General features: G+C 51.9%; 1 pseudogene; it reads left to right on the plus strand.

The window, feature by feature from the left end:
• Positions 1-2461: 2461 nt before the first annotated feature.
• Positions 2462-25855, plus strand: part of LOC119338729 — a 93691-nt pseudogene continuing 70297 nt past the window's right edge.

A 25855-nucleotide genomic window follows, 5' to 3' on the forward strand; every position in this document is an offset into this window, starting at 1 on the left:
CTGCTGGGACCCACCAGCTACACCTTCGCACGCAAGGAAGTGCGTCCGGGCAAAAAAAATGATTCACCCCCTGACTGCTGGGACCCAGCAGCTACACCTTCGCACGCAAGGAAGTGCGTCCGGGCGAAAAAAACGATTTGCCCCCCTGACTGCTGGGACCCAGCAGCTACACCTTCGCACGCAAGGAAGTGCGTCCAGGCAAAAAAAACGATTCCCCCCTTGACTGCTAGGACCCACCAGCTACATCTTTGCAGGCAAGGAAGTTCCTGACAGTCGGGACCCACCTGGTCGAAGCGTACGTAGCGTTCTCATCCTGGTCGCGAACGTGTACGTACATACTGGTCGATGTAGAGGCGCACACGTGCCGTAGTAGAGGCGCGCATGTGTCGTAGTAGAGGCGCGCACATAGCATGTACACGTACGTACAGCGGCCAGGGTGCAAGAAAGAAAATACGGTCACGTATGTGTACATACGGGCGGGGTCTCGAACGCCTAGTCGCGCATACCGCAAAATGGAGGAAACGGACCTCCTACGGTCGAAACAGGGGTCCTGTTGATCGCTCGGGTTCAGTAACGCGTAGCCTATAGTGCAATCGCTCGGGTTCAGTTAGAGCCCAACGCCTCGCTCGGCTTCAGTTAGAGCCAACACCTCGCACACACACGCGCGTACGTACGAGAGAAACGCGCATCGCTCGGCCCCCGACCTCCCACCGTAACCGGCAACTCCCCAAAATTTTCCTCCCCCTCGCTTCTACACGGTTTTTCTATCATGGACGGCCCAAAGAATGTCATGCAGCTGCGTCTCCGGCCCGCCCAGGACGAAAAGCCCATTTTCTGTCATGATTTTTTGTCATAGAAGTAGGAGCCCACCACATCTATGATGATACTGGGTTTTGTCACAATTATCGTCATAGAAGTGTCATATGTATGACAGGAAAAAAATTTGTTCGGCCCAAAATGTCATGGATGTGTCTTTTGTTGTAGTGTTGTTGCACTCGCCGAAGGTGACAGGGAGGTGTACCTGCCCTATCGGGTGTGTAGAACCGTCGGTCACTCCTGAAAATGGCTTGGTGGGGTGAAGCTGGTAGTATGGCACTTGAAGCCCGTCGAATGTCTGAACGGACAAAACATTGAGCCTGCTCTGCCATCTATGAGAGTCTTGGTGACAACCACGTTGCTGATGACGGGGGAGCAGAGCATTGGGAGCGCGCCAGCAGTGGCCGTGCACTTGAGCTGGTCTGAGGAGTCGAAGGTGATGGTGCACTTAGACCACCTGAGAGGGCGAGTTGCTTCGGGCTTTGGGAGCACTTCGTTCACCTCATGCGTGAACTACTTGAAGACGCGGTGGGAAGCCTAGGCCTGTGAGCCGCCCAAGATGCAGGCGATGGCGCGAGGCTCCTGGGAGCCCCCAGCCCCCTCGTCCTAGTGGTGATCTTCATTCCTTCTTGGCGGTGGAGGCAGAGGAGCCAGAGCAGCGTTGCCCTGAGGGCGCTCCTCACGAGGATGCTCCCTCCAGGCACCCTCGCGAGGCTGGCCCTGCTAGCGGTCCTCACGAGGCTGGTCGCGCCACTCCTGACGATGGTCGTGTCCGTCCCAACGTTCTCCACCTCGGCCACCCCCACGACCGTAGCCTCGATCGTTGCGCTCGAAGCATCGACCGAGGCGCCCGTCGTGGAGGTTCCTTATCTCCTGGCGGTCGTTGGTGTTGTGGTTGTGAACATTGTGGAAGACGTAGAATGGGCAGTTGCTCTTGGATGACTCGGGGTGGTCGCAGCCACGCTTCGTCTCTGGCTCGGCCGCAAGCACGGCTGGCCCCTTGCGCTTCACGTCCTTGGTCTTGGTCTTCTTGTCTTCTGGATCGGCATCGGGGAGCTCAAGGAGGGAGAGGCATCTCTCCTCAGCCCTTGGACACTTGTTCGCCATGTTGAACATCTCCAGAGCAGTGCAGAGATCCTCATGGATGGCGAGCTCCTCCTTCATCTGTACATCGCGATGCCATCAATGAATGCTGAAATGATGGCCTCGTCCGACACCTTGGGGATCTTGAGGTGAACGTTGTTGAAGCGCTGGATATACTTCTGCAGGGTTTCTCCAGATTGCTGCTTGATGCGACATAGGTCACCCATGGCCGGCGGACGGTCACGAGTGCCTTGGAAGTTGACGATGATGCGGCTGCGCATCTCCTCCTAGGAAGAAACCGACCCCTCGGTCAAGTTCAGGAGCCAAGAGTGCACGCCATCCTTGAGGGCCACAGGGAACCAGTTTGCCATGATCTTTTCGTCGCTATTGGCCGCCTTGATGCTCAGCTCGTAGAACTGCAGGAACTCGGCGGGGTCGACGGTGCCGTCGTTGTGTGGAGGTTGGTCTGGCTTGAACTTGCTTGGCCAGACGATGTTGCGGAGCTCCAGAGTGAACACGGGCATCCTGCCGTGGCCACCTGAGGTCTTCGAGGGGGTGCAAAATGGTCTTGGTGCACGCGCGCTGCCACCTCCTGCAGCGGCACGCGGGCCTGGCGCTGGGGTGCTGGAAGCACGCGCGCTTATCCCTGGGGACGCTGCACCACCTGGCAACTCACGTCATCCTGAGCCGGTGCACGGTGAGGCAGGTCACGCCATGGAGCCACACGCCTTGGCTCGACGATGACGCCCTGTGGTGGAGGTGGTGGAGGAGCCCCGTGCACCATGTCACCCGCTGCAGGTGGGTGCTGAGGCAGCAAGCGAGCCGGCTCGGTGGAGCCCCCGTGCGCGATGCTGACGAGCTCAGCGATCCGCTTGAGCCACTCCTCAAAGAGGTCACCAACTGGGCGGTAGCGAAGGAGCTCCCGCGCCATGAGCAGAGCGGCCTGCGCGTCTGCCTGGCTGCGGCACGCATGGGATGATGAAGCTGCTGGGGTCAGTGACGGAGTAGCGATGCGCCCGTCACGGCGCACCAATGGGTGCAGCGATGAAGCTTGCTGCTCATGGCCGTCAGGGCCCGTGGCAGTGTTGGCACTGAAGATGGAGCGCGAAGGGCACAACCATCACCCATCGGAGCAGTCTGAGCGACGCGGGCAACGACTACAGCCCGACGCTCGTCGTGAGCCCAGCGCGCGTCAGCCATGGAGGTGTCGTAGTGGCGGTGGATCGATCGACGGAAGAGAGGATCCGACACACCCCTACCTGGCACACCAAATGTCGGATTAAGGGATCCACAGACCCTTGAGAGGTTTGAACTCTGGGGTGCGTGCGAAGATCTCAACCTAGCCTGCCAGCCTACTCATGATCCTCCTAAGCCTAGCGCGTCGAGCTCAAAGAGACACAGAGACACATTAGTTTATCCTGGTTTGGGCCACCTTGTGGTGTAATACCCTACTCCAGTGTTTTTGGTGGATTGCCTCAAAGGGCTGAGGATGACCTAGTACAGTGGATGAACTGGCCTTAGGAGGTGAGGTGTTCTTGAGCTGGTGTGGTGTGTTCTAATTCTGCTTGCCTTGTCTCGTTCCCTTTATACGGTGGTGGCTAGTCCTATTTATAGTGGCCTTGGTCTTCTTCTCAAATGTTGGCGGGAAGGGATCCCACAATGGCCGGATTTGAAAGGGGACAAGTAGTAAAACTTATCTTGACAAAAGTAGTCTTCGCCTGTGAAAAGCCTCTGGTCGTGACGCTGATGTGGGCTCATTGATGACCTCCGTCCTGCCATCTTGGCGGTCTTGGTCTCGTTGCACCGAAATGGCAACCTTTGGCTGATTCCTTGGGACTCCGCACCTGTGGCTTGCCTCCTTTGAAACCTATGCTTTGCGCCCATTTGGCGCCCGCCTGGCCTTGGTCGTCATGGATCACGTTAGTTGAGCCTCGTGAGGTAACCTTGCATAGAACTCTCCGCCCCTCAGGAGCCAGCCTGAGGAGGCCGATCCCCTTGGGGGTCTTGGCGTTGCACGCCTCGCGAGGCTGAGCCCCTCGCGAGGGTCTTGTGGTGTTGATTGTTGAAGCTGGGCCGTACCAGGCCGTCGATGGAGCCACGTGGTGGGCCGCAGGCAGGCAGGGCTGGATACCCCCAAATCCAGGATGCCAACACTTTCTTCTTCAACAATTATCGGTTAGTATCGGTTGAGCCTAAGTTTTTGCTTCTTCACATGAGTTGTGCTACTCTTGAAATGTCATTTTATTTTCATTTTGCTTGTTGTTTTAATAAAGTACTTAGATCTGAAAGTTTTTGAATAAGAGAGAGTCCTCAAATAGCTACCTATTTACTTAACTACTCGCATGATCTTCACTTATATCTTTTTGGAGTAGTTTTTCATTTACTCTTGTGTGTCACTTATATCCTATGATTAAATTGTTTAATAAATTGAATGTCATGAAGTTGAAATTATATCATGCCTAGTGGTAGCTTCACATTGGGTTTAGAAAGTGAAATATTTTTAGGCTTGACAATCACAATATTGGTCATACGAGAAATTCACGAATAATTAGTATAAGGAAGAGAACTTTCACATATAAATACACTATCCTAGAAATCTTTTGTGATTGTGAGCCCCCATAAAAATATTATTATGCCAAAATTGTTGATGTTGTACAAGGAAGACAACGTAATGGTTTATGTTTGTTCATATTCACATAGAAGTTATATTGTCATAGATCCTTCAACATGTGGTGCTTGCCCCCTATCTTTGCTAGCCTAATATTTTACACCAAGTAGAGATACTACTTGTGCATCCAAAAACCCTTAAACCCAAATCTATTTTCAAGAGTCCACCATACCTACCTAAGGATTGAGCAAGATCCTTCAAGTAAGTGGTCACCGGTGCAATAAGGAAATAAAAATTGCTTCTAAAAGTGTTAGCTCATTTAGTGTAAGAGAAAATTGAACATTGTACGAACTTATGATGGCAAAGCAATAAAACCAACGGACTGCATAATAAAGGTTGCTATCATAAGGGGCAATATAACGTGACATTCTTTTGCACTAAGGGGTTGAGCATACAAACAAATAAGCGCATAGCAACCTCTGCTTCCCTTTGTGAAGGGCCTATCTTTTACTTCTCAGTATTTACTTTTATGCAAAGAGTCAAAGTTTTTCTCTCTATTCCTTTTTATTTTTCTCCTTTGGCAAGCATCATGTGGTGAGGAAAGATCTAGGCACATATATCCAGTTGAATATGGGTAGCATGAGTTATTATTGTTGACATCACCCAAAGGTGAATACATTGGGTGGCAAAATAGTAAGCCCCTATCTTTTTATGTGTCCGATTGAAACGTTTTGCTCATGTGTACGCGGTGAGTGTTAGCAATCATAGAAGACTATATGATGGTTGAGTATGTGGAGCTCTTACTTAAACTCTATTGAATAAGTTGAATTGAAATTGCTTGGTGACTGAGAACATAGGTTGTTGAGTTTCAAGAGAATTCATTGTTTGAACCATAACATGTGAATTGGTTGCTACTATAACATGAGAAGTTTTATAAGAAAGAATTGATGTTGTGATGCTAGAAAAGGTGATTGAAATTATCGTTGATCAAACTTATGCAGTTTGCTAGCATTCACACTTCATGAATTGTTTCTTTTATCATTTACCTACTTGAGGATGAGTAGGAATTAATCTTGGGGATGCTGATACGTCTCCAAGGTATCTATAATTTATGAAGTGTTCATGCTAATATATTATCATTCTTGGATCTTTTACAATCATTTTATAGCAACTTTATATCATTTTCTGGTACTAACCTATTGACTCAGTGCCCAGTGCCAGTTGCTGTTTTTTGCTTGTTTTTACATTGCAAGAAATCAATATCAAACGGAGTCCAAACACCGTGTAACTTTTTGGAGATTTTTTATGGACCAAAAGGAACCCAATGGGCATGAGCTGCACCTGGGGGTGCCCCGAGGGGGGCACAACCCAACAGGGCGCGCCAAGGCTCCCTAGCGCGCCCAGGTGTGGGTTGTGCCCACCTCGGTGGCCTCCCGCACCCCCTCTTTGCGCTATAAATTCCCAAATGTTCCGAAACCCATTGGGGTAGCCATAGATCAGAAGTTTCGCCGCCGCCAGGCCTCTGTATCCACAAGATCCAATCTAGACCCTATTCTGGTACCCTGTCGGAGGGGGGAATCATCTCTGGTGGCCATCTTCATCATCCAGGCGGCCACCACGATGAGGAGTAGTCCACCCTCGGGGCTGAGGGTTTGTACCAGTAGCTATGTGTTTGATCTCTCTCTCTCTCTCGTGATCTATATCATGGGCTTTGTTAATATAGTTGGATCATATGATGTTTCTCCCCTCTATACTCTTGTTATGATGAATTGAATCTTTACCCTTCAAAGTTTTGTCTTGTCGGATTGAATATTCAGAGATGAGAACACATGATATATGTCTTGCAATATGAATACCTGAGGTGACAATGAGGTATATTATTGATTCACTTGATATGTGTTATGGCATTCAATTCACGGATTCCCACGATGATATTGGGGTAATCTATGCATAGGGGTTGATGCACGTTTTTCTCCGACAGAAACTTTGGGGTCTGTTTATAGTTCTTTGTGTGGATTGAGTATTATGAATATGAATTTGCTTTGGTGTTATTCTAGTACGAACTCTAGGATAGATCGAACGGAAAAAATAGCTTTGTGTTATTTTAGTACAAACTCTTGAGTAGATCAAACGGAAAGAATAGCTTTGACGTGGTTTCGTGACCTACAAACAATTCCTATCATTTGTTCTCCGCTAATAGGAACTCGGGAGTGATTCTTTATTGCACTTTGAGAGATAATCATACGATCCAACTATGTTAGCATTGTCGAGAGGTTGCACTAGCAAAAGTACGGACCCTAGGTCTCATTTTTAAGCATTGCAACACCGTTTTTGTGCCCGTTTACTATTTGCTACCTTGCTGTTTTCATTTATTCAGATTATAAAAATATATTTCTATCATCCATATTACACTTTTATCACCATCTCTTTGCTGAACTAGTGCACCGATACAATTTTTCATTGTATTGGGTGTGTTGGGGACACAAGAGATTTCTTGTATTTGGTTGCAGGGTCGTTTGAGAGAGACCATATTCATCCTACACCTCTCACAGATTGATAAACCTTAGGTCATCCACTTGTGGGAAAATTGCTACTGTCCTACAAAACTCCGCGCTTGGAGGCCCAACACATGTCTACAAGAATAAAGTTGCACAGTAGACATCAATAGGTCCCGGAAGAATTGGTCTAAGAAACTAGATGATGCACTTTGGGCTTTAGGACAACATATAAAAATCCTATGGGTAGTGAGGGAGTCCTGGACTAGGGGGTGTCCGGATAGCCGAACTATCACCGTTGGCCGGACTCCTGGACTATGAAGATACAAGATTGAAGACTTCGTCCCGTGTCCGGATGGGACTTTCCTTGGCGTGGAAGGCAAGCTTGGCGATACGGATATGTAGATCTCCTACCATTGTAACCGACTCTGTGTAACCCTAGCCCTCTCCGATGTCTATATAAACCGGAGGGTTTTAGTCCGTAGGGCGAACAACAATCATACCATAGGCTAGCTTCTAGGGTTTAGCCTCTTTGATCTCGTGGTAGATCTACTCTTGTACTACCCATATCATCAATATTAATCAAGCAGGAGTAGGGTTTTACCTCCATCGAGAGGGCCCGAACCTGGGTAAAAACATCGTGTCCCTTGTCTCCTGTTACCATCCGCCTAGACGCACAGTTCATGACCCCCTACCCGAGATCCGCCGGTTTTGACACCGACATTGGTGCTTTCATTGAGAGTTCCTCTGTGTCATCACCTTTAGGCCCGATGGCTCCTTTGGTCATCAACAACGACGCGGTCCAGGGTGAGACTTTTCTCCCCAGACAGATCTTCGTATTCGGCGGCTTTGCACTGCGTTCCAATTCACTTGGCCATCTGGAGCAGATCGAAAGCTACACCCATGGCCATCAGGTCAGATTTGGGAGTTTGAACTACACGGCTGACATCCGCGGAGACTTGATCTTCGATGGATTCGAGCCACAGCCAAGTGCGCCGCACTGTCTCGATGGGTATGATCTAGCTCTGCCGCCAAACAGGGCCCTGGAGGCCGCACCAGAGTCCGCTCCGACCCTTAGCTCGGAGCCGACTTTGTCGATCGAGGACGAGTGGCTGGACACCGCCTCAGGGGCTACGATCTCTACGGCGATAGCCGAACACCATCCCTGTCCTTTGCAAAGCCTATGACTCCGAGGTGCCGGACTCCTCTCCGGACTCTGAACCTCCCGCGCCCCTGCCAATCAAATCCGATTGGGCGCCGGTTATGGAGTTCACTGCCGCGGACATCTTTCAGCACTCGCCCTTTGGCGACATCCTGAATTCACTAAAGTCTCTCTCTTTATCAGGAGAGCCCTGGCCGGACTATGGTCCGGAAGGTTGGGATGCGGACGATGAAGAAATTCAACGCCCACCCACCACCCACTTTGTAGCCACTGTTGATGATTTAACCGACATGCTCGACTTCGACTCCGAAGACATCGACGGTATGGACGACAATGCAGGAGACAACCAAGAACCAGCGCCTACAGGGCACTGAACGGCCACCTCGTCATACGACATATACATGGTGGACATCCCAAAAGATGGGAATGGCAATGGAACAGCGGAGGATGACCTCTCCAAGAAACAGCCCCAGCGCTAGTGTCAGTGGTGCCGCTCTAAATCCCGTCACAGCAAAAACGGTGATTCCGGCACGGGAGATAATAATACCCCGGACAGTGCCGAAGACAACCCCCTCCAGCAGGATTCAGCACAGGAGGAGGGAGAAGCCATCCCTCATGATAGAGCGGCGGACAGAGAGGTAGAGGACGATAATTATATGCCTCCCTCCGAAGATGAAGCAAGCCTCGACGACGATGAATTTGTCGTGCCCGAGGATCCCGTCGAACAAGAGCGTTTCAAGCGCAGGCTTATAGCCACGGCAAGCAGCCTCAAGAAAAAGCAGCAGCAGCTTAGAGCTGACCGAGACTTGCTAGCAGACAGATGGACCGAAGTCCTTACAGCCGAAGAGTACAAACTCGATCGCCCCTCCAAGAGCTACCCAAAACGCAGGATGCTACCCCAATTAGAGGAGGAAGCAACCAAACCTACATCACCAGCGCATGACGCGACCGACCGGCCACCTCGTGGCCGCGATAGAGAGGCCTCTAGGCTCTCCACTAAAGCCGCACCCCAGCGTCGCTTCTAAAGTACAAAGCCACGGGGAAATGTGCCAGACTTGCGAGACATATTGGAGGACAAGGCAAGGCAAATAAGATCGATCTACGGATTGCGTGGGCGCCCCACGACACGTGATGACAAACCGTCACGCCGGATATAGCAATTCCGGCCGGGCCGAACACAGTAGACAAAGCTCATTTGAGTTGCGTCGTGATATATCCCAATACAGAAGCGCCGCACACCCACTATGCTTCACAGACGAAGTAATGGATCATCAAATCCCCGAGGGTTTCAAACCCGTAAACATTGAATCATACGACGGCACAATAGATCCCGCGGTTTGGATCGAGGACTATCTCCTTCACATCCACATGGCCCGCGGTGATGATCTACACGCCATCAAATACCTCCCACTCAAGCTGAAAGGACCAGCTCGGCATTGGCTCAACAGCTTGGCAGCAGAATCAATTGGTTGTTGGGAAGACCTGGAAGCCGCATTCCTTGATAACTTCCAGGGCACATATGTGCGACCACCAGACGCTGATGACCTAAGCCACATAATTCAGCAGCCAGATGAATTGGCCAGACAATTCTGGACATGGTTCTTAACCAAGAAAAATCAAATCGTTGACTGTCCGGATGCAGAGGCCCTTGCAGCCTTCAAACATAACATCCGCGACGAGTGGCTCGCCCGGCACCTAGGACAGGAAAAGACGAAATCCATGGCAGCCCTCACATCACTCATGACCTGCTTCTACGCGGGAGAGGACAGCTGGCTAGCTCGCAATAACAACCTGACCAAAAACCCTGGTAGTTCGGATACCAAGGATAGCAATGGCAGGTCGCATCGCAACAAGCACAAGTGCCGCATTAACAGCGATAATGCTGAAGATACGGCAGTCAATGCCGGATTCAGAGGCTCTAAACCCGGTCAGCGGAAAAAGCCGTTCAAAGGAAATACTCAGGGCCCGTCCAATTTGGACCGAATACTCGATCGCTCGTGCCAGATACATGGCACCCCCGGAAAACTAGCCAACCACACCAACAGAGATTGTTGGGTGTTCAAGCAGGCAGGAAAGTTAAATGCCGAAAACAATTACAAGGGGCTGCATGCCGATGACGAGGAGGAGCCTCGGCCGCCGAACAATAGAGGACAGAAGGGCTTTCCCCCACAAGTGCGGACGGTGAACATGATATACGCAACCCACATACCCAAAAGGGAGCGGAAGCATGCACTAAGGGACGTATACGAGATGGAGCCAGTCGCCCCAAAGTTCAACCCGTGGTCCTCCTTCCCAATCACTTTTGATCGAAGGGACCACCCCACTAGCATCCGCCACGGCGGATTCACTGCATTGGTTCTTGACCCAATCATTGACGGATTTCACCTCACTATACTCCTGATGGACGACGGCAACAGCCTGAACCTGCTTTACCAGGATACAGTGTGCAAAATGGGCATAGACCCCTCAAGGATTAAACCCACAAAAACGACCTTTAAAGGTGTCATACCAGGTGTAGAGGCCAACTGTATAGGCTCAATTACACTCGAAGTGGTCTTCGGATCCCCGGATAACTTCTGAACCGAGGAACTAATCTTCGACATAGTCCCGTTCCGCAGCGGCTATCACGCACTGCTCGGACGAACCGCATTTGCAAAGTTCAATGCGGTGCCGCACTACGCATACCTCAAGCTCAAGATGCCAGGCCCTCGAGGAGTAATCACGGTCAATGGAAACACCGAACGCTCTCTTCGAACGGAGGAGCAAACAACGGCCCTCGTGGCGGAAGTACAAAGCAGCCTCTTAAGGCAATTCTCGAGTCCGACTACTAAACGTCCGGACACTGTCAAGCGCGCCCGGAGTAACCTACAACAAGACCGCCTGGCACGTTTCGAGCACGTGTAGCAATGCGGCCCAACCCCAGCCCTCGTGAAATCGTGAGACCAGTACCACGCGTACATAACTACGCTCTGGAGATACCATGGGCATAGGGGGAGGGGCATGACCACGGCATGCCTAGAGTGCGGCTCAACCGCACCAGGGGCTCCCAATTGTGTCATTCTTTTTTTTCTTATTCTCAGGACTCCGTTTTCCAGAAGCCCTGTCTGGCGGTAGAATCGCCGAACTCACGATGCAACAGCCAGGGAAGCAGAAAAGCTACGTCGAGTGTCCAGGTGGTCTCTATTACGAGCAGTATACCTGTTTTACATACCATCCCGCAGCCTACCCCTGGAGGGGGACATGTTAAATAGTCCCATCCCTTGCTTATCGCACTATTTGTATCGTTCTGCTTTTATTGCAGTATCTTTTGAATAAACAATACATAGCTTCTGCTTATTATTGCATTCCTTTTTTTCCATAAATGTTCATCTATGACATGTTGCACCCGTACAACTTGGTACGGTCAATACACCAGGGGCTTTAGTACCCCAAAACATGGTGTGATAAGTCCGAACAGTTTCACAAGTGCAGCACCCCGAACTTATAGCATTATATGCATTGGCTCCGAATCATGTCTTGGGTCAATAGTTGGGTTTGCCCGGTTCACATGTTTTGGTACCTTACATTCCGTTATATCGGCTAAGGTAGCGCTGGGAGAACCACTGCGATTGTGCCCCGGTTGAGCTGGGTTGAGCACCTCAGTGGAGAAAGCTAAAACTGACCGTCATGATAGGGCGAGAATTGGTCGCTGTTCGAGAGGTTTTTCGGCTCCCTAAAGACTCATGCCGCTTAGAGCGAGGAGTCGGCATTGTCCGGCCAAGGCATGGATAGCGCCCCGAACTCGGTCTTCCGAATACCAGGGGCTTCGCTGAAATTTAAAATTATAGAATTCTATGGCTAAGTGAGAGTGTTCAAGCATTATAGTCCGGTTGCCTCGTTCATCGTGTTGAACGCCTCCCTCGAAGGACCCAAGAATGGGAACAAGAGTGCTCAAGTTTATCCCGAACACCCCAACACTCGTGGCATGGGGGCTGAAGCCAACGACTCGCCATCTCTCAAATTTGATAAACGGCCGCACAGAAGGTAATTTTCGGTGTCAAAACCGGCGGATCTCGGGTAGGGGGTCCCGAACTGTGCGTCTATGCGGATGGTAACAGGAGACAAGGGACACGATGTTTTTACCCAGGTTCGGGCCCTCTCGGTGGAGGTAAAACCCTACTCCTGCTTGATTAATATTGATGATATGGGTAGTACAAGAGTAGATCTACCACGATATCAAGGAGGCTAAACCCTAGAAGCTAGCCTATGGTATGATTGTTGTTCGTCCTACGGACTAAAACCCTCCGGTTTATATAGACACCGGAGAGGGCTAGGGTTACACAGAGTCGGTTACAATGGTAGGAGATCTACATATCCGTATCGCCAAGCTTGCCTTCCACGCCAAGGAAAATCCCATCCGGACACGGGACGGAGTCTTCAATCTTGTATCTTCATAGCCTTGGAGTCCAGCCAAAGATGATAGTTCGGCTATCCGGACACCCCCTAGTCCAAAACTCCCTCAGTAGCCCCTGAACCAGGCTTCAATGACGACGAGTCCGGCGCGCATATAGTCTTTTGCATTGCAAGGCGGGTTCCTCCTCCGAATAATTCATAGAAGATTTTGAACACCAGGATAGTGTCCGGCTCTGCAAAATAAGTTCCACATACCACCGTAGAGAGAATAATATTTACACAAGTTCAATCTGCTGATGTATTTCGCGGCATAACGTCACACCACGGCCAAGCCTTTATTCAAATTGTTTTTATTGTTCCACCTCAGCGCGTTTAGCGAAGCGGTTTCCTTGGCACGTCTTGTCGAAGCAGAGATCGTGTCCCCTTATTCCGGGATTCTCATCAATACGGGCGTGGGTAACCCAACCGCGCCATTGATTATGGCGCTTGGGAGATAAGCGAGTTTTATCAGCCTGGTGGGGACGCATAGTTCCGTCCGTCCATATAAGGGGATAAGGATCCACCTTTTTACCCACGCCTTCTTCCTCCTTTGCCTATCCATTTCCGCGCACTCTGGCTCCAGCGCCCAAGCCCGCACATCTCGCCTCGACCTTCTCCAACCATGTCCGGAGCGGGAGGAAAGTGGATGGCCTCCTCTGTTATGGAGGGGCATATCAAAAGGCTGCGCAAGGCCGGATACTTGTCCGGCGACATTGCGCATCGGCTCTCCGATGAGGGGCAGCTCATCCCCACCCCCAGGCCCCATGAGAGGGTGGTGTTCCTTCCCCATTTCCTCCACGGACTAGGCTTCCCACTCCACCCATTTGTCTGGGGGCTCATGTTCTACTATGGCCTGAATTTCCATGATCTGGCCCCAAATTTCATCCTCAACATTTCAGCGTTCATCATCGTGTGCGAGGCCTTCCTCTGCATCCAGCCCCACTTCGGCTTATGCTGAAGACTTTTAATGTCAAGCCGAAGGTAGTGGGCGGCCGCCAAGCGGAGTGCGGAGGCACCATGGTGGGCAAGATGCCCAATGTCACATGGCTCGAAGGTGCCTTCATGGAAACCATCAAAGGGTGGCATCGGGGTGGTTCTACATCACCGAGCCGCGTGACCCCGAATGGGCAGCGGCCCCCGAATTCAGATTTGGCATCCCCACACGGCTCACCTCCTGGAAAGAAAAGGGCCTGACATGGGGCAATTTGGAAGAGCTGATCGGACTCCAAGCCTGCGACCAGAAGCTAGTGAACAAGAAGCTCAAGCTTGTCAACATAGTCCAGGTCATGCTCATCCACCGGATTCTCCCGTGCCAACAACGGCCTTTCAATTTGTGGGAGTTCGATCCGGCACAGCACCAGACCTTGAGTAGGCTTTTCGACACTACGTACGAAGATGCCTGGAAGGTGCTGTTCAAGGGCGCCGAGGCCCCCGCATCCGCTACCGAGGATCACGGATTTAGCTCGCAGCGTCAAGCTGGCGAGGTAAGCTATTTTACCCTTCACGGGACACTTGTTTTCCATAGTTTGACTCTATGCGGGATCTAAACTCCCTCTCCTTTGACAGGACTGGCTGAAGAAGGCCGAGCAGGCTAACTGTCTGGCTCCTTTGCCAGAAGACCCAGCGGACGCCCGCTTGACGGGGCTGCTGGTCCCAGCACCTCACGTGGTGCCGGAGAAGAAGGCCAAGAAGAAGGCCACGGGAACTCGAAAGAGTTCCCGTTGTCTAGTGTTATCAGACTCATCATCTGACGACTCCGAGGTGGACTCCTCCCGTGAAGACGAGGAGGAGTAGAAAGAAGCTTCTCCCCCAACGGGGGGAGAGAAGAAAAGGAAGGCCTCCCCAACTGGGGAGGCCGAAGGGTCCAAGAAGGGAAGAACCTTTCCTCCGGACTACTCCACCAATGCCAACGACGGCGAAGAGGAGTGGCCCTCGAGGGCCAAGCCCCTGGCGAGATTGTAAGTGTCCAGACTCCATAATAATTTATGATTTCTCCTTTGTCGCATAGTGTCTTCTAACGCCGAATACAACCCTGTAGCCCGCCCAAGGACGATCTCCCCGCTTCATCAAGCGGGTCCCTGGGTTCGTTGGATGTGAATAGTACTTCACATCCGACCGCCTCCTCCCCTCATGATGTAGAAGACGCCGAGGTGGGGCCCCAGAAGGGGCCCAGCCAGGAGGAGGTGGTCCTGGAGGCGCCGCAAGGCGACCTTCCGGACTTTGGGCGAAAAGAGGGCGGAACCTCCGAGGGTTCCAAGTTCGGCCCCGTGCCGGACTCCGTATCAGAACCTGCAGTGGTTCCGGAGTCCGGCGGGCGGCCCCTTTGTCAGAAGGGCGAGACTGCGACGCCGGTGGCCTCCGTCCAACCGGAGGCGCCGGATAATTTGCTGGAGGCGCTCAACGGCGCTTCCATCGACGAGGAGCACCATACTTTTATGAGTGCGGTGATCCAGAAAGTTTAGTCTGCCAAGAGCGGGCTGACTGAAGCCTGTACCAGCCTTCTAACCGGCTTCGAGGTAAGTAATTTAAGATGTGTAGAAATAGTACTGCATAGACAGTAGCACCTGATGCTCGGTTTGGTGTTCGAAAATAAAAGCCGAACTGAGGATCTTAAAAGATATACGCAGGAGTCTAACACAAATATGTCAATATGGGACTGCAGGCTGCGCTGCTAACCTCTGCCGCACTGACTGCAGAGGTCAATGCATTGAAGTAGAGCCTCGAGCAGTCCGAGAACGAGCTCGGCCTTGCCAAGAAGCAGCTCGAGGACAAGGAAGGTAAGTAATACCATATTAAAGTAGTACCTTATAGAAAAGGATTTGGTTGCAATAAATGATAGGAATAACATGGGTATTGCAGGGGCCACGAACAAGGTGGAGACCCTGAAGGAGGCGGTGTCCAAGGCCGAAAGCAATGCGGCCTTGGAGCGCACCGAGCGGGAGAAGCAGGAGGTGCGGGGGGCAGAGGTGCGGCAAGAGCTCCAGGTTCTCATTGAGAAACATGAGAGTTTGGAGCGTGACTCGAAGACTCAAGAGCCCGAGCTTGCCTTGGCTCTTGAGAGTGCCAAAGCCGCTAAGGCCGAAGCCCAGAAGGCCCTCCAAGAGATAGAGGCGATAAAGAAGATAGCGGCGGGTAAGGCATTCTTTATGCAAAGCAAGCATATAAAAGTGAATTATGTGTTACTTACCCGAATCCGGAGCTCTCCAGGAGCTTTCACCGATCTGCCCCGTAGTGTGTCTGATGCTACCGCATTCTATCGGACCGAGGAGGGGAGCTCAACGGAAAAGGTGTTCTAGTCTCAATATGCTGAGGCCGGACATCCGGTGCCCCTTAGCGACCATCTGAAGCAGCTGGTCGAGCTCCACAAGGTGGCCGAACAGGCCATGAAGGGCCTAATAGTTCAGCTGTGGCCTAAGGAAGCCATGCCTGGGAGCTACTTCGGTCTGGTGCGGCGGCTGGTGGACGCCTGTCCATGGATTGAAGTCATCAAGCACTCCGCCTGCATTGAGGGTGCCCGTCGGGCCCTTGCCCATGCGAAAGTTCACTGGGGCAAGATGGACACCGAAAAGCTTGTGACGGACGCGCCACCGCCAGGCAAGGAGTATCACACGCCCGAGATGTATTATAAGGGTGTCCTGAAGGGTGCCCGCATTATAGCAGGTGAATGCTCCAAAGATGTAATTTTTGAGTAGACTCGCATTTTGTTATCATGTGCGCTGAAAACTTTGTTCATATGCGCTAAGCAACGCTTGTTAATTTAAAATATTACCTTCTATGCGGCCATTTATCAAATTTGAGAGATGGCAAGTCGTCGGCTTCAGCCCCCATGCCACGAGTGCAGGGGTGTTCAGGATAAACTTGAGCGCTCTTTTTACCATTTTTGGGTCCTTCCAGGGAGGCGTTCAACACAACGAACGAGGCATCCGGACTTATAATGCTTGAACACTCCCACTTAGCCATAGAATTCTATAATTTTAAATTTCGGTGAAGCCCCAAGTGTTCAGAAGGCTGAATTCGGGGCGCTATCCACGCCTGGGCCGGACAAAGCCGGCTCCTCGATCTAAGCGGCATAAGTCTTTAGGGACTTGAAAAAACCTCTCGAACAGCGACCGGCTCTCGCCCCATCATGACGGTCAGTTTTAGCTTTCTCCACTGAGGTGCTCCAACCAGCTCAACTGGGGCATAATCGCAGTGGTTCTCCCAGCGCTACCTTAGCCGATATAGCGGAACGTATGGTACCAAAACATGGGAGCCGGGCAAACCCAACTATTGACCCAAGACATGATTCGGAGCCGATGCATATAATGCTATAAGTTCAGGGTGCCGCACTTGTGAAAGTGTTCGGACTTATCACACCATACTTTGGGGAACTTAAGCCCCTGGTGTATTTGGCCGTACCAAAGCGTATGGGTGCAACATGTCATAAGTGAACATATATAAAAAGGTAATGCAATGATAGGCAAAAAGCGATGCATTGTTTATTCAAAAAATACTGCAATGGAAAGAAAACGATACAAAGACTATTTAACATGTCACCCTCCAGGGGTAGGCTGCGGAATGGTGTGCAAAACAAGTATAATGCTCGTAATGGACACCACCTGGATACTCGACGTAGCTTTTCTGCTTCCCTGGCTGTTGCATCGTGAGTTCGGCAAGTCTACGGCCGGACAGGGCTTCTGGAAAACGGAGTCCTGAAAATAAGAAGAAAGAAAAAATGACACAATTGGGAGCCCTTGGTGTGGTTGAGCCGCACTCTGGGCATTCCATGGTCGTGCCCCTCCCCCCGTGCCCATGGTATCTCCAGAGCATAGTTATGTACGTGTGGTACCGGTTTCGCGATTATGCGAGGGCTGGGGTTGGGGCCGCATTGCTACGCATGCTCGGAACGTGCTAGGTGTTCGTGTTGTAGGTTACTCCGGGCGCGCATGATGGTGTCCAACCGCTTAACAGCCGGACTCGAGAACTTCCTTAAGAGGTTGCTTTGTACTTCCGCCGCGAGAGCCGCTGTATGCTCCTCTGTTCGGAGAGAGCGTTCGGTGTTTCCATTGACCGTAATGACTCCTCGAGGGCCTGGCATCTTGAGCTTGAGGTATGCGTAGTGCGGCACCACATTGAACTTTGCAAATGCGGTTCGTCCGAGCAGTGCATGATAGCCACTGCGGAACGGGACTATGTCGAAGATTAACTCCTTGCTTCGAAAGTTATCCGGGGATCCGAAGACCACTTCAAGTGTAACTGAGCCTGTACAATTGACCTCTACACCTGGTATGACGCCTTTGAAGGTCGTCTTTGTGGGTTTAATCCTTGAGGGGTCTATGCCCATCTTGCGCACTGTATCCTGGTAAAGCAGGTTCAGGCTGCTTCCGCCGTCCATCAGGACTCTAGTGAGGTGAAATCCGTCGACGATTGGGTCTAAAACCAATGCGGTGAATCCGCCATGGCGGATACTAGTGGGGTGGTCCCTTCGATCAAAAGTGATTGGGCAGGAGGACCACGGATTGAACTTTGGGGCGACTGGCTCCATCGTGTATACATCCCTAAGTGCACGCTTCCGCTCCCTTTTGGGTATGTGGGTTGCGTATATCATGTTCACCGTCCGCACTTGTGGGGGGAAAACCTTGTGTCCTCTATTGTTCGGTGGCCGGGTCTCTTCCTCGTCATCGCTATGCAGCCCCTTGTCATTGTTTTCGGCAATTAACTTGCCTGCCTGCTTGAACACCCAACAATCCCTGTTGGTGTGATTGGCTGGCTTTTCGGGGGTGACGTGTATCTGGCACAAGCGATCGAGTATCCGGTCCAAATTGGACGGGCCCACAGTGGTGCTTTTGAACGGCTTTTTCCGCTGACCGGGTTTAGAGCCTCTGAATCCGGCGTTGACTGACGTATCTTCAGTATTATCGCCGTTGATGCGGCGCTTGTGCTTATTGCGACGCGACCTGCCATTGCTGTCCTTGGTATCCAAACTGCCAGAGTTTTTGGTCACGCTATTACTGCGAGCTAGCCAGCTGTCCTCTCCCACGCAGAAGCGGGTCATGAGCGATGGGAGGGCTGCCATGGATTTCGGTTTTTTCTGTCCTAGGTGCCGGGTAAGCCACTCGTCACGGATGTTATGTTTGAAGGCTGCAAGGGCCTCTGCATCCGAGCAGTCGATGATTTGATTTTTCTTGGTTAAGAACCGTGTCCAGAATTGTCTGGCCGATTCGTCTGGCTGCTGAATTATGTGGCTTAGGTCATCGCCGTCTGATGGTCACACATATGTGCCCTAGAAGTTATCAAGGAATGTGTCTTCCAGGTCTTCCCAACACCCAATTGATTCTGCTGGCAAGCTGTTGAGCCAATGCCGAGCTGGTCCTTTAAGATTGAGTGGGAGGTATTTGATGGCGTGTAGATCATCACCGCGGGCCATGTGGATGTGAAGGAGATAGTCCTTGATCCAAACCGCAGGATCTGTTGTGCCATCGTATGATTCAATTTTTACGGGTTTAAAACCCTCAGGGATTTGATGATCCATTACTTCGTCTGTGAAGCATAGTGGGTGTGTGGCGCCTCTGTATTGGGCTATATCACGACGCAACTCAAACGAGCTTTGTCTACTGTGTTCGGCCCGGCTAGAATTGTTGTATCCGGCGCGACGGTTATCGTCACGTATCGTGGGGCGCCCACGCGATCCGTAGATCGATCTTCTTTGTCTTGCCTTATCCTCCAATATGTCTCGTAAGTCCGGCACATTCCCTCGTGGCTTTGTACTTTTCGAGCGATGCCGGAGTGCGGTTTTAGTGGAGGGCCTAGAGACCTCTCTGTCGCGGCCACGAGGTGACCGGTCGGCCGTATTGTGCGCTGGTGATGTAAGTTTGTGTGCTTCCTCCTCTAATCGGGGTAGCAGCTAGAGTTTAGGGTAGCTTTTGGAGGGGCATTCGAGTTCATGTTCTTCGGCCGCAAGGACTTCAGTCCATCTGTCGGCTAGCAAGTCTTGGTTAGCTCTAAGTTGTTGCTGCTTTTTCTTGAGGCTGCTTGCCGTGGCCATAAGCCTGCGTTTGAAACGCTCTTGTTCGACGGGATCCTCAGGCACGACAAATTCGTCGTTGTCGAGGCTTGCCTCGTCTCCAGAGGGGGGCATATAATTATCGTCCTCTACCTCTCTGTCTGCCGCTCTATCATGAGGGCTGGTTTCTCCATCCTCCTGTGTTGAATCTTGCTGGAGGGGGTTGTCCTCAGCACTGTCCATGGTGCTATTGTCTCCGGTGCCGGAATCTCCATTTTTGATGTGGCGGGATTTAGAGCGGCGCCGCTGACGCTGGCGCTTGGGCTGTTTCTTGGAGGGGTCATCCTCCGTTGTTCCATCGCCATTCCCATCCTTTGGGATGTCCACCATGTATATGTCGTATGACAAGGTGGTCTTCCAGTGCCCCGTAGGCACTGGTTCTTGGACGTCTCCGGCATCGTCGTCCATACCGTCGATGTCTTCGGAATCGAAGTCTAGCATGTCGGTTAAGTCATCGACAGTGGCTACGAAGTGGGTGGTGGGTGGGTTTTGAATTTCTTCGTCGTCCGCATCCCAACCATCCTGACCGTAATCCGGCCAGGGCTCTCCTGATAAAGAGAGACACTTTAGCGAATTCAGGATGTTGCCAAAAGGTGAGTGCTGAAAGATGTCCGCAGCGGTGAACTCCATGATCGGCGCCCAATCGTATTCGATTGGCAGGGGCGCGGAAGGTTTGGGGTCCGGAGAGGAGTCCGGCACCTTGGAGTCACGAGCTTCACAGGGGACAGGGTCGCTATTCGGCTCTATCGCCGCAGAGGTAGCAGCCCCCGAGGCGGTGTCCAGCCACCTATCCTCGATCGGCGCAGTCGGCTCCGAGCTAAGGGTCGGAGCGGACTCTTGTGCGGCCCCTAGGGCACTGTCCGGCAGCAGAGCTAGATCATGCCCATCGTGACAGTGCGGCGTGCTCAGCTGTGGCTCGAATCCGTCGAAGATCAAGTCTCCGTGGATGCCAGCCGTATAGTTTAGATTTCCAAATCTGACCTGATGGCCAGGGGCGTAGATTTCGATCTGCTCCAGATAGCCAAGCGAATTGGCCCGCAGTGCAAATCCGCCGAATACGCAGATCTGTCCTGGGAGAAAAGTGTCACCCTGGACCGTGTTGTCGTTGATGATCGAAGGAGCCATCGGGCCTATAGATGACGACACAGAGGAACTCTCAATGAAAGCACCAATGTCGGTGTGAAAACCGGCGAATCTCGGGTAGGGGGTCCCGAACTGTGCGTCTAGGCGGATGGTAACAGGAGACAAGGGACACGATGTTTTTACCCAGGTTCGGGCCCTCTCGGTGGAGGTAAAACCCTACTCCTGCTTGATTAATATTGATGATATGGGTAGTACAAGAGTAGATCTACCACGAGATCAAGGAGGCTAAACCCTAGAAGCTAGCCTATGGTATGATTGTTGTTCGTCCTACGGACTAAAAGCCTCCGGTTTATATAGACACCGGAGAGGGCTAGGATTACACAGAGTCGGTTACAATGGTAGGAGATCTACATATCCGTATCGCCAAGCTTGCCTTCCACGCCAAGGAAAATCCCATCCGGACACGGGACGGAGTCTTCAATCTTGTATCTTCATAGTCTTGGAGTCCGACCAAAGATGATAGTTCGGCTATCCGGACACCCCCTAGTCCAGGACTCCCTCGGTAATATTTTAAATTAACAAGCGTTGCTTAGCGCATACGAACAAAGTTTTCAGCGTACAGGATAACAAATGCGAGTCTACTCAAAAATTACATCTTTGGAGCATTCACCCGCTATAAGGCGAGCACCCTTCAGGACGCCCTCATAGTACATCTCGGGCTTGCAATACTCCTTGCCCGACGGTGGCGCGTCCATCACAAGCTTCTCGGCGTCCATCTTGCCCCAGTGCACTTTAGCACGGGCAAGGGCCCGACGGGCACCTTCAATGCAGACGGAGCGCTTGATGACTTCAATCCATGAACAGGCCTCCACCAGCCCCCGCACCAAACCGAAGTAGCTCCTAGGCATGGCTTCTTTAGGCCACAGCCGAACTATGAGGCCCTTCATGGCCTGTTCGGCCACCTTGTGGAGCTCGACCAGCTGCTTCAGCTGGTCGCTCAGGGGCACCGGATGTCCGGCCTCAGCATATTGAGACCAGAACAACTTTTCTGTCGAGCTCCCCTTCTCGGCTCGGTAGAATGCGGCAGCATCGGACACACTACGGGGCAGATCTGCGAACGCTCCTGGAGAGCTCCGGATTCGGGTAAGTAACAGATAATTCACTTTAACATGCTCGCTTTGCATGAAGAATGCCTTACCCGCCGCTATCTTTTTTATTGCCTCAATCTCCTGGAGGGCCTTCTGGGCTTCGGCCTTAGCGGCTTTGGCACTCTCAAGAGCCAAGGCGAGCTCGGACTCTCAAGTCTTCGAGTCACGCTCCAAACTCTCGTGTTGTTCCACGAGAGCCTGGAGCTCTTGCCGCACCTCCGCCACCCGTGCCTCCTGCTTCTCTCGCTCGGTGCGCTCCACGACCGCACTGTTTTCGGCCTTGGACACCGCTTCTTTCAGGGTCGCCACCTCGTTCATGGCCCCTGCAATACTCACGTTATTCCTGTCATTTTTTGCAACCAAATCCTTTCTATAAGGTATTACTTTAATAAGGTATTACTTACCTTCCTTGTCCTCGAGCTGCTTCTTGGCAAGGCCGAGCTCGTTTTTGGACCGCTCCAGGCTCTCCTTCAATGCATTGACCTCCGCAGTCAGTGCGGCAGAGGTCAGCAGCGCAGCCTGCATTCCCATATTGACATATTTATGTTAGACTCCTGCGTATATCTTTTTAGATCCTCAGCTCGGCTTTTCTTTCCAAACACTGAACTAAGCATCAGGGGCTACTATCTATGCGGTAATATTCTTACATATCTTAAAAACTTACCTCAAAGCCTGTTAGAAGGCTGGTACAGGCTTCAGTCAGCCCGCTCTTGGCAGACTGAACTTTCTGGATCACCGCACTCATGATAGTACGGTGCTCCTCATCGATGGAGGCACCATTAAGCGCCTCTAGCAAGCTGTCCGGTGCCTCCGGTTGGACGGAGGCCACCGGCGTCGCAGTCTCGCCCTTCTTACGAAGGGGCTGCCTGCCGGACTTCGGAACCACTGTAGGTTCCGGTACGGAGTCCGGCACAGGGCCGGACTTAGAGCCCTCTGGGGTTTTGCCCCCTTTGCGCCCGATGTCCGGGAAGTCGCCTTGCGGCGCCTCCAGGACCACCTCCTCCTGGTTGGGCCCCTTTTGGGACTCCACCACGGTGTCGTCTGCGTCACGAGGGGAGGAGGCGGTCGGGAGTGAAGTGCTATTCACATCCGACGAATCCAGGGAGCCGCTCGACGAAGCGGGAAGCTCGTCCTTGGGCGGGCTACATGGTTGTATTCGGCGTTAGAAGACACTATGCGACAAATGAAACGCCATGAATTATTCTGGTATCCGGACACTTACGATGTCGCCAGGGGCTTAGCCCTTGGTGACCACTCCTCTTCGTCGTCGGCGGCATTGGTGGAGTAGTCTGAAGGAAGGGTCCTTCCCTTCTTGGACCCTCCGGCCTCCCCAATTGGGGAGGCCTTCCTTTTCTTCTCTTCCCCCGCTGGGGGAGAAGCCTCTTTTTTCTCCTCCTCGTCTTCGCGGGAGGAGTCCTCCTCGGAGTCATCGGACGATGACTCCGATAACACCTGATGCCGGGAACTCTTTCGGGTTCCCGTGGCCTTCTTCTTCGCCTTCTTCTCTGGCACCACGTAAGGCGCCGGAGCCAGCAGCCCCGTTAATTGGGCGTCCGCTGGGTCTTCTGGCAAGGGAGCCGGATAGTTAACCTGCCCGGACGTCTTTTGATAGGCCTGTCAAAGGTAAAGGGAGTTTAGATCCTGCATAGAGTCAAACTATGGAAAATAAGCGTCCTGTAAAGGGTAAAATAGCTTACCTCGCTGGCTTGACGCTGCGAGCTGAATTCGCGATCTTCGGTAGCGGATGCGGGAGCCTCGGTGCCCTTGAATAGCACCTTCCAGGCATCTTCGTACGTAGTGTCGAAGAGCCTGCTCAAGGTTTGGCGCTGTGCTGGATCAAACTCCCACAAATTAAAGGCCCGTTTTTGGCACGGGAGGATCCGGCGGATGAGCATGACCTGGACTACATTGACGAGCTTGAGCTTCTTGTTCACCAAGGTTTGGACGCGGGATGGGAGTCCGGTCAGCTCCTCCGAATCACCCCATGATAGGCCCTTCTCTTTCCAAGAGGTGAGCCGTGTAGGGAAGCCAGATCGAAATTTGGGGGCCGCTACCCATTTAGGGTCTTGCGGCTCGGTGATGTAGAACCACCCCGATTGCCACCCCTTTATGGTCTCCACAAAGGAGCCCTCGAGCCATAGGATGTTGGGCATCTTGCCCACCATGGCACCTCTGCACTCCGCTTGGCGGCCGCCCACTACCTTCGGCTTGACATTGAAGGTCTTGAGCCATAAACCGAATTGGGGCTGGATGCAGAGGAAGGCCTCGCACATGACGATGAACACCGAGATGTTGAGGATGAAATTCGGGGCCAGATCATGGAAATCTAGGCCGTAGTAGAACATTAGCCCCCGGACAAATGGGTGAAGTGGAAAACCTAGTCCGCGGAGGAAGTGGGTGAGGAACACCACCCTCTCATGGGGCCCGAGGGTGGGGATGAGCTGCCCCTTGTCGGGGAGTCGATGCGCGATGTCGCTGGACAAGTATCCAACCTTTCGCAGCCTTTTGATGTGCCCCTCCGTGACGGAGGAGGCCATCCACTTGCCTCCCGCTCCGGACATGGCTGGGGAAGGTTGAGGCGAGATGTGCGGACTTGGGCGCTGGAGCTCGAGTGCGTGGAAATGGATAAGCAAAGGAGGAAGAAGGCGTAGGTAAAAAGCTGGATCCTTATCCCCTTATATGGATGGACGAAACTATGCGTCCCCACCATCATGGTAAAACTCGCTTATCTCCCAAGCGCCGTAATCAATGGCGCGGTTGGGATACCCATGCCCGTATTGATGAGAATCCTGGAATAAGGGGACATGATCTCTGCTTTAACAAGACGTGCCAAAGAAACCGCCTCGCTAAACACGCTGAGGTGGGACAGTAAAAACGATTCCAATAAAGGCTTGGCCGTGGTGTGGTGTCATACCGTAGAATACGTCAGCAGATCGAATTTGTGTAAAGATTATTCTCTCTATGGTGGTATGTGGAACTTATTTTGCAGAGCCGGACACTATCCTTGTGTTCAAAATCTTCTATAAAGTATTCGGAGAAGGAACCCGCCTTGCAATGCAGAAGACAATATGCATGCCGCACTCGTCGTCATTGAGGCCTGGTTCAGGGGCTACTGAGGGAGTCCTGGACCAGGGGGTGTCCGGATAGCCGAACTATCACCGTTGGCCGGACTCCTGGACTATGAAGATACAAGATTGAAGACTCCGTCCCGTGTCCGGATGGGACTTTCCTTGGCATGGAAGGCAAGCTTGGCGATACGGATATGTAGATCTCCTACCATTGTAACCGACTCTGTGTAACCCTAGCCCTCTCCGGTGTCTATATAAACCGGAGGGTTTTAGTCCGTAGGGCGAACAACAATCATACCATAGGCTAGCTTCTAGGGTTTAGCCTCCTTGATCTCGTGGTAGATCTACTCTTGTACTACCCATATCATCAATATTAATCAAGCAGGAGTAGGGTTTTACCTCCATCGAGAGGGCCCGAACCTGGGTAAAAACATCGTGTCCCTTGTCTCCTGTTACCATCCGCCTAGACGCACAGTTCGGGACCCCCTACCCGAGATCCGCCGGTTTTGACACCGACAGGTAGTCTCCTTATAAAATGGTTTATGGAAAAGCTTGTCATTTGCCTCTTGAGTTAGAACACAAAGCATATTGGGCAATTAAAGAACTCAACTATGATTTCAAATGCTGGTGAAAAGAGGTTATTTGATATTAGCTCATTAGATGAATGGAGAACCCAAGCTTATGAAAATGCCAAGTTATTTAAAGAAAAAGTTAAAGGATGGCATGATAAAAGAATCCAAAAGCATGAGTTCAAAGTTGGAGAATATGTTCTTTGTGCAACTCTCATTTCAGATTCTTTGCAGGAAAACTCCTCTCCAAATGGGAAGGAGCCTATGTTATCGAGGAGGTTTATCGATCTGGAGCTATCAAAATAAATAATGCGGAAGGTACTAACCTGAAGGCTGTTAATGGGCAATGA

Source organism: Triticum dicoccoides, chromosome 7B, assembly GCF_002162155.2.
Source record: "Triticum dicoccoides isolate Atlit2015 ecotype Zavitan chromosome 7B, WEW_v2.0, whole genome shotgun sequence".
In the NCBI taxonomy this organism is placed as follows: domain Eukaryota; kingdom Viridiplantae; phylum Streptophyta; class Magnoliopsida; order Poales; family Poaceae; genus Triticum; species Triticum dicoccoides.